Source organism: Bufo gargarizans, chromosome 5, assembly GCF_014858855.1.
Source record: "Bufo gargarizans isolate SCDJY-AF-19 chromosome 5, ASM1485885v1, whole genome shotgun sequence".
Lineage (NCBI taxonomy): Eukaryota > Metazoa > Chordata > Amphibia > Anura > Bufonidae > Bufo > Bufo gargarizans.
The window spans coordinates 383,220,146-383,234,041 of NC_058084.1; positions in this window are offsets into that span (position 1 = coordinate 383,220,146).

Genomic DNA, 13,896 nt, shown 5'->3' on the forward strand with positions numbered 1-13,896 from the left:
AAGTCCTTTTCCATGTCAGTGTTACCGAGTGTCTTAGCATTTGGTATGTACGGGTGATTTGCTTTATTCCTTCCCATGTGCATAACCTTTGTGACATAGCAAGGGGTTTTGCTTGGGACGGCAGGTATATTTATCTCAACAAGGGTGGCTGGGCTGAGTTCCAGCCAGGTGAGATCAAATACCAGACCTAATTTACCAAAAATTTTGAAAAATTAGCAAATTTCTAAGTTTCAGTTTCTCTACTTCTGTAATACATAGTACTACCCCCAAAAATTGCGATGACTTTACATTCCCCATATGTCTACTTCATGTTTGAATTATTTTGGGAATGATATTTTATTTTTTGGGGATGTTACAAGGCTTAGAAGTTTAGAAGCAAATCTTGAAATTTTTCAGAAATTTACAAAAACCCAATTTTTAGGGACCACTACAGGTCTGAAGTCACTTTGTGAGGCTTACATGATAGAAACCGCCCAAAAATGACCCCATTCTATAAACTACACCCCTCAAGGTATTCAAAACCGATTTTTCAAACTTTGTTAACCCTTTAGGTGTTGCACAGAAGTTATTGGCAAATGGGGATGAAATTTGAGAATTTCATTTTTTAGCCAAATTTTCCATTTTAACCCATTTTTTTCCACTAACAAAGCAAGGGTTAACAGCCAAACAAGACTGTATCTTTATTGCCCTGACTCTGCCGTTTACAGAAACACCCCATATGTGGCCGTAAACTACTGTACGGCCACACAGCGGGGCGTAGAGGGAAAGGTGCGCCGTATGGTTTTTGAAAGCCAGATTTTGCTGGACTGGTTTTTTGACACCATGTCCCATTTGAAGCCCCCCTGATGCACCCCTAGAGTAGAAACTCCATAAAAGTGACCCCATCTAAGAAACTACACCCCTCAAGGTATTCAAAACTGATTTTACAAACTTTGTTAACCCTTTAGGTGTTGCACAAGATTTAATGGAAAATAGAGATACAATTTCAAAATTTCACTTTTTTGGCAGATTTTCCATTTTAATATTTAATATTATTTATGGCCCTGATTCTGTAGTTTACAGAAACACCCCATATGTGGTTGTAAACTGCTGTACGGGCACACGGCAGGGTGCAGAAGGAAAGGAATGCCATACGGTTTTTGGAAGGCAGATTTTGATTTTTTTGACACCATGTCCCATTTGAAGCCCCCTGATGCACCTCTAGAGTAGAAACTCCAAAACAGTGACCCCATTTTAGAAACTACGGAATAGGGTGGCAGTTTTTTTGGTACTAGTTTAGGGTACATATGATTTTTGGTTGCTCTATATTACACTTTTTGTGCGGCAAGGTAACAAGAAATAGCTTTTTTGGCACGTTTTTATTTTTGTTATTTACAACATTCATCTGACAGGTTAGATCATGTAGTAATTTTATAGAGAAGGTTGTCACGGACGTGGCGATACCTAATATGTATACAATTTTTTTTATTTATGTAAGTTTTACACAATGATTTCATTTTTAAAACAAAAAAAATGTTTTAGTGTCTCCATAGTCTAAGAGCCATCGTTTATCCAGTTTTTTTTTTTTTTTTTTATAATTTTTTTCCTTTTATTATCATACAAAAACTACATACCAATATTACATTTACAGTACTATAAAATCCAAAGGTCCGTCAGTTCTAATTTTTTAACCATAGTTAAATATAATTTCATACAAGTGCCCATAATTATATGCATATTATCTAAATCAAATGGAGGTCTCACTTCCTGGGAAGAAAGCAGGACCCATCCGGCATCAAAAGCTTTAATAATGCAGATAGACAAAGACATCTTATTTGATATTATTATCTCTATACGGGGAGGGAGCAGAGGCCCGCGGCCCGGGCGGCCCGCCAAGCAGCGAACACGCACCGCATACGGCTTCCCTCAAACATAAGTCAGCACCACCGACAGGATCAACACTCGTGTGGCGAATCATCTGGTGCTCACATACACCGTGCGGGGCGAGCTCACAGCGATCTTTAATCGCACACTTCCATAGAACCGAAGAAAAAAAAAGGGGGGTCCAGCAGTCTTCTATCACAGTGGTGTAAAGCCCACTCACGTGTTTTACTGCCTCATCCCCGTGTGGTTAAGTTGAATATTAATGCCCTGTTAAAGCATAACTCGCATGTGTTTACCACGGTGTCTCATGAAAAAAGGACTCGAGTCAGATGTCGCTCAGCAGTCTCCGGCAATTGAAGAGAATATAAACAAAAACAGAGACAACCAGCACTGTCTCATTAAGAGAGCACAACCCAACACCGACTCCATTAAAAGAAGACAGATAGTAGCACCCAACCCACACATGTGTCAGATCACTGCCCGTAGTTGAGGCTCATGTCCGACAGGAAAAGCCGCATCCCGGGTCACGCCCGATGCCCGGACCCCCCGAGATCCCGAGCCCCGGACCCTCGCCCATGCATTACTCAATATTTTAGGTAGGTCAAAAATTAACCAATATCTGATGCTGGTGAGTCCTGCCAACCTCCAACATTTCTAGAGATACTCCAATACTCCATTATGACTTCACGTTCTACACTAATACATTGCATACAAAAAGAAGCCGGACTAATTGGATCTTCCCCAAAGCCCCCCCACCATCCCCCACCTTGCAGACCAAAGAGAGAAAGAAAAAATAAAAAAAAAGCGAAAACGAAGAAACTCCTAGTTAGTTAATCGTGTCCCAATCTTTCCACAGTTTATTCCACTTTAAATAGGATCCTCTTTGTTTGTACAAAATCTTCTCGTAGCTTTTCACCTTCTCAACCAGACCCAGCCAGTTATTACAGTCTGGAGCGGAAGAGCAAAACCATGCTCTGGAGATAAGAAGCCTAGCCAGAAACATCACCTTAATCAACAATCGGCCATTTGTAGGTTGGTAATTAACCTCCGATAAATCTCCCAGGACCCATATCCTGGGGGAAAAAGGAACAACAGTGTTGAGTTTACGAGCCAGATTGGTTTGAACCGATCTCCAGTACCTGCTCACCATTGGGCAGTCCCAGAACAGATGTAAATGATCTGCCTCGGGATCGCCACAGCGGGGGCAGTCAGAGGAGGTTCTAAGTCCTCTCCTATATAACCATATAGGTGTCACATATATTTTGTGCAAAATATTAAATTGTACAACAGTGTGGTTAAAATTATGCGAGACCAATTTTAAACTTTCCCCTATATTCTCCCAGTTTGGAGGGCCCGTCTCTGAAAGCAAAGATGACCAGGCTCTCTGTCCTGGTGAAAAAACATCCGAAAAAAACTTTTTCATTAAGTGTCTATAGCAGTGTGATACTTTAATTCTCGTGACAATTTTCTTGCAAATTAAATCATGTAAAAATTCAGGAGTATCTATAGTAAAAAGATAACGATTCGCAGTGCTAAAAAGTGCTGACCTCAGTTGAAAATATGCATACCAAGCCACCTCACCTAAATTTGCCCCTTGCTTTAGTTCCGCAAGGGGCAAAATGTGTCCACCACTGACCACTTGATGCAGGTACTGAACATTCTTGGTCCTCCAATACTGGCTGCAACTCAAATCATTTAAATTCAAAAGCTTTGGATTATGCCATAATGGAGTGCAAATGAGTGATGCCCCAGCTCCACACCAGTTCCTTATATTTCGCCAAGACTTTATAGCCATTCTGCAGAAAAGTGTATACCCATTAAGTGCATTTGATAAATAGTCAGACTCAAGTACTGTAAAAAAATCCGCAAAGCCTGAATCTTTCACCACCTTACTGCAGAAATGGCTATTTTCCCACTCATTAAACAAGCAAAGTTGAGAGGCCACAAAATAGCCCCTAAAATAGGGGAGGTTAAGACCTCCCCGATTATAGGGCATAGAAAAGTAGAGTACCTTCAATCTCACACGCTTCCTCCCCCATATTAAATCATTAAGCATCCGCTCTATCAATCTGAAGTACTTATCTACAATCCATACAGGCGAATTGCGCAAGACATAAAGAACCTGGGGCAGCACTACCATTTTTATTAATGAAATTCTGTCCGCTCTCGCTGACAGGATTTTTTGCCATATCTTAATTTTAGCCCTCAGCTTTATCAGCAGGGGAAGCAGATTGAGTTGTAGGTATTCCTGGGGTTTGGCAGAAACTGTTATCCCCAGGTACTTTATTGAATCTGAGATCGTTAGCTGGTTATCCCATTCGCCCCGCAGTTCGTCTATAGGGAGGAGGACGGTCTTCTCCCAGTTGATCTCCAGACCGGAAGGACCGGAAAAGAGACCAACCAGGTCCATTATGCGAGGAAGAGTAGTGTCTGTTTGATGCATAAAAATCAAAATGTCGTCTGCATAAAGTGATACTCGATCATGATTCCCCATTGTGCCAAAACCAGCCACCCTCGGATCCTGCCTTATACTAGCCGCTAAGGGTTCAATGTAAATATTAAATAGCAGGGGGGAAAGAGGACAGCCTTGACGGGTGCCTCTTCCTAATGTAAAGCTCTCTGTTGTCATATCATTGATCCTTATCCTGGCAGCTGGGGAGTTATATAGAAGCTGTACCATCGCCAAGAATCTTGGGCCAAAGCCCATTTTTTTCATCACCTCCCAGAGAAAGGTCCACTCCACCCTGTCGAAGGCTTTAATAGCATCCAACGACAGGATGGAGCGGGCACCGCTCCCCGGGGACTGAATATTCATGAATAGCCTATGTAGGTTGTGATGGGTGCCCCTTTTTGGCATAAAACCATTTTGATCTGAGTGGATAATAGTGGATATAACCCGCGAGAGCCTCCTAGCCAAGATTTTTGATAGTAACTTAACGTCGGTATTTAATAAAGAAATTGGTCTATAGGAGCTCAATACTGCCGGGTCTTTATCCTTTTTTGGAATTAAAACAATGAGAGCCTCCATCATAGAGCATGGTAAACCCCCTCCCTGTATTGCTTGGGAAAACACCTCTAGCAACTGGGGGAGGATCGTCTCGCTATACTTACGATAAACTTCGTATGGAAGGCCATCCAGTCCTGGCGATGAGCTCCCCGAGATGGACCCCAGAGCCTCCTTCAGCTCAGAGAGAGACAACTCCTCTTCCAGAAATTCTATTTGAGCTTCATTCAAAGTAGAAAGTGGAATCCTCTCCAAGAACCGCATCGCCAGTTCGGGTGACATACCGGAAGAGGATCTGTATATCTGAGCAAAATATTGTAGAAAGGTATCCCTGATCCCTTCTGGATTTGTTATAGTTTCCCCCTCTAAGTTACGGATTGAGGTGATAGATTGATTTTTCCTATCTTGTTGTGTGATTATTCTTGCTAAGAGCTTACCAGGGCGTCCGGACTCAGAAAAATATTTGAGCCCCTTAAAGAATACTCTATGGTTTGCTTTCTCTACTAAATACTTCTCCAAAAAGCAGCTAGCCTTCTGCATCTCTTCCCTGTTGTATTCCGTGGGTTGGCTGGTAAAACGCTCAGTTGTAGATATAGCGATCTTAACCAATTCCTCCTCTTTTCCCCTAAATGTTCTCCTTGCTGCAGCAATCTCACTTATAAAGACCCCTCTTAGATATGCTTTCAGGGCATCCCATACTATGTTGATGCTAGCAGAGGGAAAATTCACCTCCCAAAAGGAGGATATCAGTAGTTTAATAGACTGAGGATTCTCCATAATGGTGAGCCAATATGGGTTCAGCTTGAATCCTAGCCCCCTTCTATCCTTATTCTCCCCAGTGCGAACCTCAACTAGTACGGGTGAGTGGTCCGAAACAGTTCTTACTCCGTATCGTATCTTACTGATATTACTCAAGTTGCTCTCATTGGTGAGTGCTAGATCAATCCTAGACATTGCTCTCCCACCCCTACTGACACAAGAGTATACTCTCTTTCCTCCGCCGAGGTGTTCCCATATATCTACCACTCCTACCTCTAAACAAAACTGGGGCAACAAGGAGTTACAAGGGTTCCTCCCCCGATCTGCATCTAAAGTGAATCTATCCTTGTTGGGGTCCATAACCGCATTAAAGTCCCCCATCAGGATTAACCGACATTCTGATCTATTTTCAGCAAAAAGCAATAACTGAGTCAATGGGTACATTGAAAATGGAGGGGGTATATAGAAGAAAGCCAGAATATAACTGTGGCCATACAGCTTACCATGTAGGAAAATAAATCTACCCTGATCATCTATATGGGATTTTATAAGGATGAAATCTACAGAATTATGAATCAGTACTGAAACGCCCCTGGAAGATCTGCTGAAGGTGGAGTGATAAGATTGAGAGTGCCATCCCGTTGCCAGACGGCGCAGGGTTTCTTTAGTAAGATGAGTTTTTAGATCTACAAATGATTGCTGGAAGGTATCTTTTTACTGCATCCATAATAGCTTGCCTTTTAACCCTATCCCCGAGCCCTCTGACATTCCAAGATACAATTCTAGTGGACATCAGTCAAACAGAAAGAGAAAGAAAAAAAAAAAAAAAAAAAAAAAAAAAAGGAAAAGGAAGAACCCCCGACCTGCAAGGTGGGTTCCCACCCCCCCCTCCCTCCCATCCCCCCTCTCCGTTGATCCGCCCGATCTAGTCAGCGAACCTCTAACCTCCAGCCATTCTCCCCCAACCTGGCCCCGCCTCCCAGCCCTCCCTTCGAACATGATAATACACAATTTCAAATGCCCGTTTGGTCAATCCAGTCTGACGCTTGTTGTGGTGTCTCGAAAAACAGGGAAATCCCATTATGGATCACTCTTAATTTCGCTGGATACTGTAGAGAATATTTGATATCCTTTAGCGCCAAACGCTTCTTTATCTCTAAAAAATTACGTCTTTTTTCCTGAGTCTGCCGCGCAAAGTCAGGAAAGAAGAGCAACTTAGAACCCTGATATTCAATGGGTGTACATTCTCTTGCTCTTCTTAATATCATATCTCTATCGGCGGACAGTAATAGTTTCATTAAAATTGTACGCGGCGGCCTCCCTGGAGTAGGTTTTCCTCCTGGCATTCGGTGGGCTCTTTCTATTTGAAACATAGGAGAAAAATTGTCACTGCCTAGATTGTGCATGACCACATCTTTGAGTTGCTCCTCTAGATGCCGGCCTTCAGCCCCTTCTGGAAAACCAATTATACGGACATTGTTCCGCCTTGACTTATTCTCAAGATCCTCTAGCTTGTGTTGTAACACTTGATTTTCTGAGGCAAGAAGCAAAGTTTTAGATTTTAAGGTGACTATATCGGTTTGCAGGGAAACAACAGTTTTTTCCACATTGAGGACTCGGTCACGGATCTTTACTAAGTCTTCTCTAATTAAGGAGATGTCGCTCTGCACTGAACCCAATTGAGTGGACATCCCCTGCACCAGAGAGCCGTTGTTTTCCACGGCACAAAGGATTTTATCCGAAACGGATGGATCATATTCTGTTCGCGTTTGTACAGGGAGACCTTCCTCTACCGCTTCCTGGTCTGCCTCCATTGATCCGTCCTCGGAGGGTTCCTCAAACTGGGGTGTTTTAGCATTTTTCTTCACGTTAGCAGAGAGTTTAGTTTTAGCTGAGTTCTTTCCATTAAGGAAGGGCGATTTCAAAAACTTGTCGATCTTATTCTCTGGTGTTTTAGACCCCAATTTAGTTACAGAGGAGTCCACTGATCGTCGCTTTGGGGCCATTCTCTTCCCTTTTTTCCCCCTCGTTTTCTCCCTTTTTTGTTAATTTTTAAATTTCTTTATGTTCCCCTTTTTTCTTTCTTTTTTTCCCCCTCCCCCGGCTCTCCTCTCCTCACCCTTTTCTTCCTTTTTTCCAACTTATATTCTCCTTTATGTCTCCTTTTTACTTCTTTCTCGCCTTATTCTTCCTCCTTTTAACCCCTTCCTCTCCACCTCTCCTATTCCTCTTTTCCTCCCCCACCCCTCTGTCCCCCCCCTACCTAACCCCACAAAGAGAAACAGGAAAAATCTGGCAAAAATACGTCCTCCCAGCAAACACAGAAACCAACAGTGCAGAAAAAATAAAGTCAACGTGTCCAGATGAGAAATGGAGACAGGGAGCTCTCGCTAATCGCCGGGTGTCACCAAAGTGACAGGCAGTCCAGGTTGCAAGGAGACAGCTGAGGAGAAGCAGCAGGCAGAGCAGTGAAGCCGCCGGATCCAGAGGCAGAGACGGGACGAGAGACGAGCCAGCAGCGAGGGAGGGAGGCAGGAAGTCCCCGGAATAGCAAAGCAGCTGAGTCCAGACACAGAGCAGAAGAGAGGACCGACAGCAGGGGGAAAACAGCGGAGGGTCCCGTGCAGGACGTCCAGCAACCGCCGCAACAGCAACCAGACACCCACGAGCGGCAAGCAAGGCGATCCAGGAGCCAACCCAAGTACAACGCAGAGACGCCACTCAGTGCATCGGCGCTTCGGCGTCAGCTGTGCGGCATCAGCTATTCAGCTGTTCGGATGTGCCGGGAGCTTGGAGGGTGGAGGCCAGCGAGGGGAGAGCGAGACATGCTGTGTTCACGTCATCACGCCAACTTGATGGTTTATCCAGTTTTTGGGCGATTATCTTAGGTAGGGTCTCATTTTTTGCGGGATGAGATGATGGTTTGATTGGCACTATTTTGGGGTGCATATGACTTTTTGATCGCTTGCTATTACACTTTTTGTGACGTAAGATGGCAAAAAATTCCTTTGGGGTTAGGTCATGTGATATTTTTATAGAGCCGGTCGATACGGACGCGTCAATTCCTAATATGTATACTTTTTTTATTTATTTAAGTTTTACACAATGATTTCATTTTTGAAACAAAAAAAATCGTGTTTTAGTGTTTCCATAGTCTAAGAGCCATAGTTTTTTCAGTTTTTGGGCGATTATCTTGGGTGTATTTTTTTTATTTTTTTTTATTCAGTGATAAATGTGTTTTTTTTGTCTTAACTTTTTTCACTTTTTTTTTTACTTTTTTTTGACCCAGACCCACTTGGTTCTTGAAGATCCAGTGGGTCTAATGTCTGTATAATACAGTACAGTACACTATATAGGGTACTGTACTGTATTTTACTTACACTTTGTCTGAACAGATCTATGCCTTTAGCATAGATCTGTTCAGCACCATGGGCAGCAGGATGCCGGAGAAGGCGTCCTGTTGCCATGGGAACCTTCCCCGTCTGCTCAGTTGTAGCCACAACTGCGCAGACGGGGAAGGGTAAGGACGGGGCTGTCTGGGGGCTCTCTCCCTCTCCATCGGGGGGCTGCAAAAGCACAGCAGCCCCCCGATGGAAGAGGGAGGGTGCTCCCTGAGCTGTTAACCTTTTCCATACAGCGGTCCATACGGACCGCTGTATGGAAAGGGTTAAACGGCTGACATCGCATCACTGATGTCAGCCGTTTATACCAGGGTGTCAGCAATGTGCTGACACCCTGGTATAACCACTGTCCACCAACGATTATTCAAGTGGAGGCGGGCGGGGGATTGCGATCCTGCCTGCCGCACCGCCCGCCTCCCGCATCGCCTGCGACACCCTTCCTGCACCACCCGCCCACATAATATCATTCAGGGGTGCAGGGGGGGTTAATAAAACTTTATTTCGGGCATTTTAAAGTTTTTTCCCCCCGGTCTCAGAATCGGCTAAAAGCGCAGCAAACCGCAGGTCTGAATTGACCTGCGGTTTGCTGCGATCACCAATACGGGGGGTCACATGACCCCCCCCCCCGGCGTTGTGACAGGATGCCGGCTGAATGATTTCAGCCGGCATCCCGTTCGGATTAACCCCCGGGGTGCCGCAATCTTATTTTAAGCTCATGACGTACCGGTACGTCATGGGTCCTTAAGGACTCGGGAAACATGCTGTACCGGTACGTCATGCGTCCCTAAGGGGTTAAGTGTCGGTCCAGGTTTTGGCAGCACCTGGCTATCCTTTAAATATTCAGCTGGGCTCAGAATCTATTTCTCTTTCTTGGGATCTGAGGCATAGTGCCGTACTAGAGAGCTGAGAGCCGCATGCGGGGAAACAGACCCCCTAAAGCCTGTTGTGGACACTGAAAGAACCTGCTAATAAGGTGACAGTTCTTTTGCTTTGGACTTTCCTTTGTGTGAACGAACACTAAGACTGTCAATGTTGCTTTGTTTTTTTTTCATGTGTGAATAAACACTGAAGTTTTGTTTTACAAACCGTTTCTTTTGCCTCTGTTCTGCGTCCACTTACCCTGCCTACCAGAGCGAATCCCCACACCTTACATTTGTCAGTGTTAAACCTCATCTGCCACTTCTTTGTCCAAGCCTCTAATCTATCCAGATCCATCTGTAGCTGTATATTGTCCTCTTCAGTATTAATTACTTTACACAGTTTAGTGTCATCTGCAAAAATTTTACTGTGCAAGCCTTGTGCAAGATCATTAATAAATATATTCAAGAGAATAAGGCCCAATACTGACCCTGAGGTACTCAACTAGTGACAGTGACCCAATCTGAGCGTGTACCATTAATAACCACCCTGTTTTTTATTATTTAGCCAGTTACTTACCCACATACTAACGTTTTCTCCCAGTCTGAGCATTATCATTTTATATACTAACCTTTTATGTGATACAGTGTCAAATGTTTTGGAGAAGTCCAGATATACCACATCCATTGATTTACCACTGTCAAGTCTAGAACTTACCTCCTCATAGAAACTGATTAAATTAGTTTGACATGACCGATCCCTCATGAAGCCATGCTGATATGTTATTTGCTTGTTTTCATTGAGATCCTCAAGATAGCATCTCTTAGAAAACCTTCAAACAGTTTACCCAAAACAGATGTTAAACTTACCGACCTATAATTTACGGGTTCTGTTTTTGCACCCTTTTTGAATATTGGCACCAAATTTGCTATGCGCCAATCCTGTGGAACACTCCCTGTCAGTATAGAGTCTGCAAATATCAGAAATATGGGTCTGGCTATGTCATTACTGAATTCTCTTAAGATACAGGGGTGTATACCATCTGGTCCTGGCAATTTGTCTATTTTAATCTTTTTAAGTCGCTGTTGTACTTCTTCCTGGGTCAGACAGGGCACTTTTAGTGGGGAATTTACTTTTACATTCTGCTTTTCATCTGACAGTTTATTTTCCTCAGTGAATACAGTGGAGAAAAAAATATTTAATAGCTTTGCTCTCTTCTCGTCGCTCTCTACAACTTCCCCCTTATTGCTCTGTAGAGAGCCGACACCTTCAGATTTATACTTTTTACCATTTATATAATTGAAGAACATTTTAGGGTTAGTTTTGCTCTCTTTGGCAATTAATCTCTCGGTCTCTAGTTTGGTGGCTTTTATTTGTTTTTTACATATTCTATTTTTTCCTGTGCTTCCTTGCTACCCTCCTGTTTTAGTGATTTAAATGCTTTCTTATTGCTTTCTTTACAGTTCTATTTATCTACATTGGTTTCTTCTTGTTTCTTAACCCTTTATTTCTATAAAGGTATGTACCGCTCACAATTAGATTTTAGGATGATTTAAAAAATATCTCATTTTGTGGTGGTAGCTTTATTTTTGAGGACTTTGCCCTAGTTAGTTAGTCCTATGGCCTCTCTTAGTTGGCTAAATTTAGCTTTTTTGAAGTTTGGTATTTTTGTTCCTCCCTGTACAAACGCTCGTTTAAAGGATAATTGGATGTTATTACTTTATGTTAACTATTTCCCAGGTGTCCCCTGATCTGCACATCTGTTGTTCTGTCAGGTCTATTGATTAATACTAAGTCCAGTGTTGCCGCCCCTCTAGTTAGGTTATGAACCAGTTGGGAAAGGTAATTGTCTTTGGTTATTGCCAATAACCTGTTTCCTTTATGAGATATACAGGTTTCAGTTTCCCAGTCTATATCTGGGTAGTGGAAGTCCCCCATAATAACCACCTCATTATGATTTTCTGCCTCGTCTATCTCGTTTAGTAGTAGATTTTCTGTGGACTCTGGTATTTTAGGTGGTTTATAATAAACTCCTATTAGTAATTTATTATTATTTTTGCCTCCATGTATTACTACACATAGCGACTCCACATGTTCATGTCCATCACTTATATCTTCTCAGACTGTGGGCTTTAGACAGGACTTTACATAAAGGCAGACCCCTCCCCCTCTCCGGTTTTGACGATCCTTTCTAAACAGACTGCAACCTTGTACATAAACTGCCCAGTCATAGCTATCATCCAGCCATGTCTCAGTTAATCCCACTATGTCATAGTCCTCCTCACACATCACTAATTCCAGTTCTCCAGTTTTATTAGTTAGGCTTCTGGCAATAGTATACATACAATTAAGAGGTTTCTGTATATCTTTTACCCTACACCTTTCCTTCTGAACTGTTCTAGTCCCTCCTTCCATTTCTCCCCCAGTCCCACTACCTGGCTCCTGGTCTCTATCTGCACTATCTTCACATCCTATAATGTAATTGCCCTCCCCTCAGTCCCTAGTTTAGACACTCCTCCAACCTTCTAGCCCCCAACACAGCTGCCCCATCCCCATTCAGGTGCAGCCTATCCCTATAATAGACATCATACATCATACTTCCAAAAAACAAATAATGAATTAATGCAATATAGAGTGGAATATTTTAATAACATTTTAATATAATTTATTGTTTTAAGATTGTTGAATGATGTTTTTGTATGATAATATTAAATGACAATTAAGAACTAGGATAGCAAATACGTATAAATCTTGGATACTAATCATGTTTGCGAATAGAAAGAATTAGTAAGTTGCAAATAATATCCTGTGAACATGAATAACCGGTATGGTAAGTTTAAAAATGAAAGAAAAAAATTGCGAAAAATTTTTCAAAAAAATCGCATGGAAAATCATATGCGAATATATACACATGCGAAAAAAAGGCAGATATAACTACTCCGATTTTTAGAGCCTCCTAACCAGATTTTGGAGAGAACCTTAATTAGAACAAGGGGTGGAACTTATAACAGTATTTAAAGAAGGAAGAAGGATCTCATAAACCAGCTACTGATGAAGGGGTACGGAACCCCGAAACGCGTATAGCGATAGCGGATGAGATCCCAGCGTTAAAGAAGAAACTGTACAGTATTTTAAAAGCTATTGTCAATATCCAACAAGGACTGTCTTCAAAAAAAACTGCTCACAGCACCTGCGAGTGATTCTCCACATAGAGGTTGGTACCGCCTCTGGAACAAAGCAGAGATCACGTCACAAAGTGTTAAAGCTCCGATCACGTGATACTACACGTGGGACGCTGAACTCAAGCAGGAAGAGCGCCATTGAACGAATGTGGAACTGACATCGGGACGAACTGGTGAGCGATACACGCCACAACCCATAAGAAGAAGGGTGAGTGACCTGATCTGTAGTGGGACGCCATTACGGTCAGAGATATATAAAAAGAGTGGACTAACGCAGTAAGTACCGTCAATATACTGCATTACACCATCCCTGGAATTATTCATCATTAGCCCGTACATCTGTACCAACTTTGGTATACAGCACATCAAGTGAACTGTACTACAATTTAACAATTTAATACTTTTTATTGCCAATTGATGCGGCCAACTTTTTAATACAGCATATGGACTTTGATATATGAACTTTCAACACAGGATATAAATCTATAGGAGTGATAAAAATTTTTAGGAATATATTAATTGCAACTTTTAAGAGTTTATGAGTATATTAATTGCCATTTTAGAATTTTATTGAGTTATATATATGTATATTGTATAATAATAAATGTGTTGTACCCTATATGTGGCTACAGGTATTGAGTGCCCACTATATTCTATATAACTATTTAACTTTCTTGTGTGGTTGGGGTGAACCGCATTTAGTGTGAGCACCTGTTCATGATATCAGGAGGGGTGAGCTACTATATTATACGATTTTGTATCCCTATAATAGAGCCTGTAGCCGATAGAGAAGTCAGCCTAGTTCTCCAGGAACCCAAACCCCTCCTTC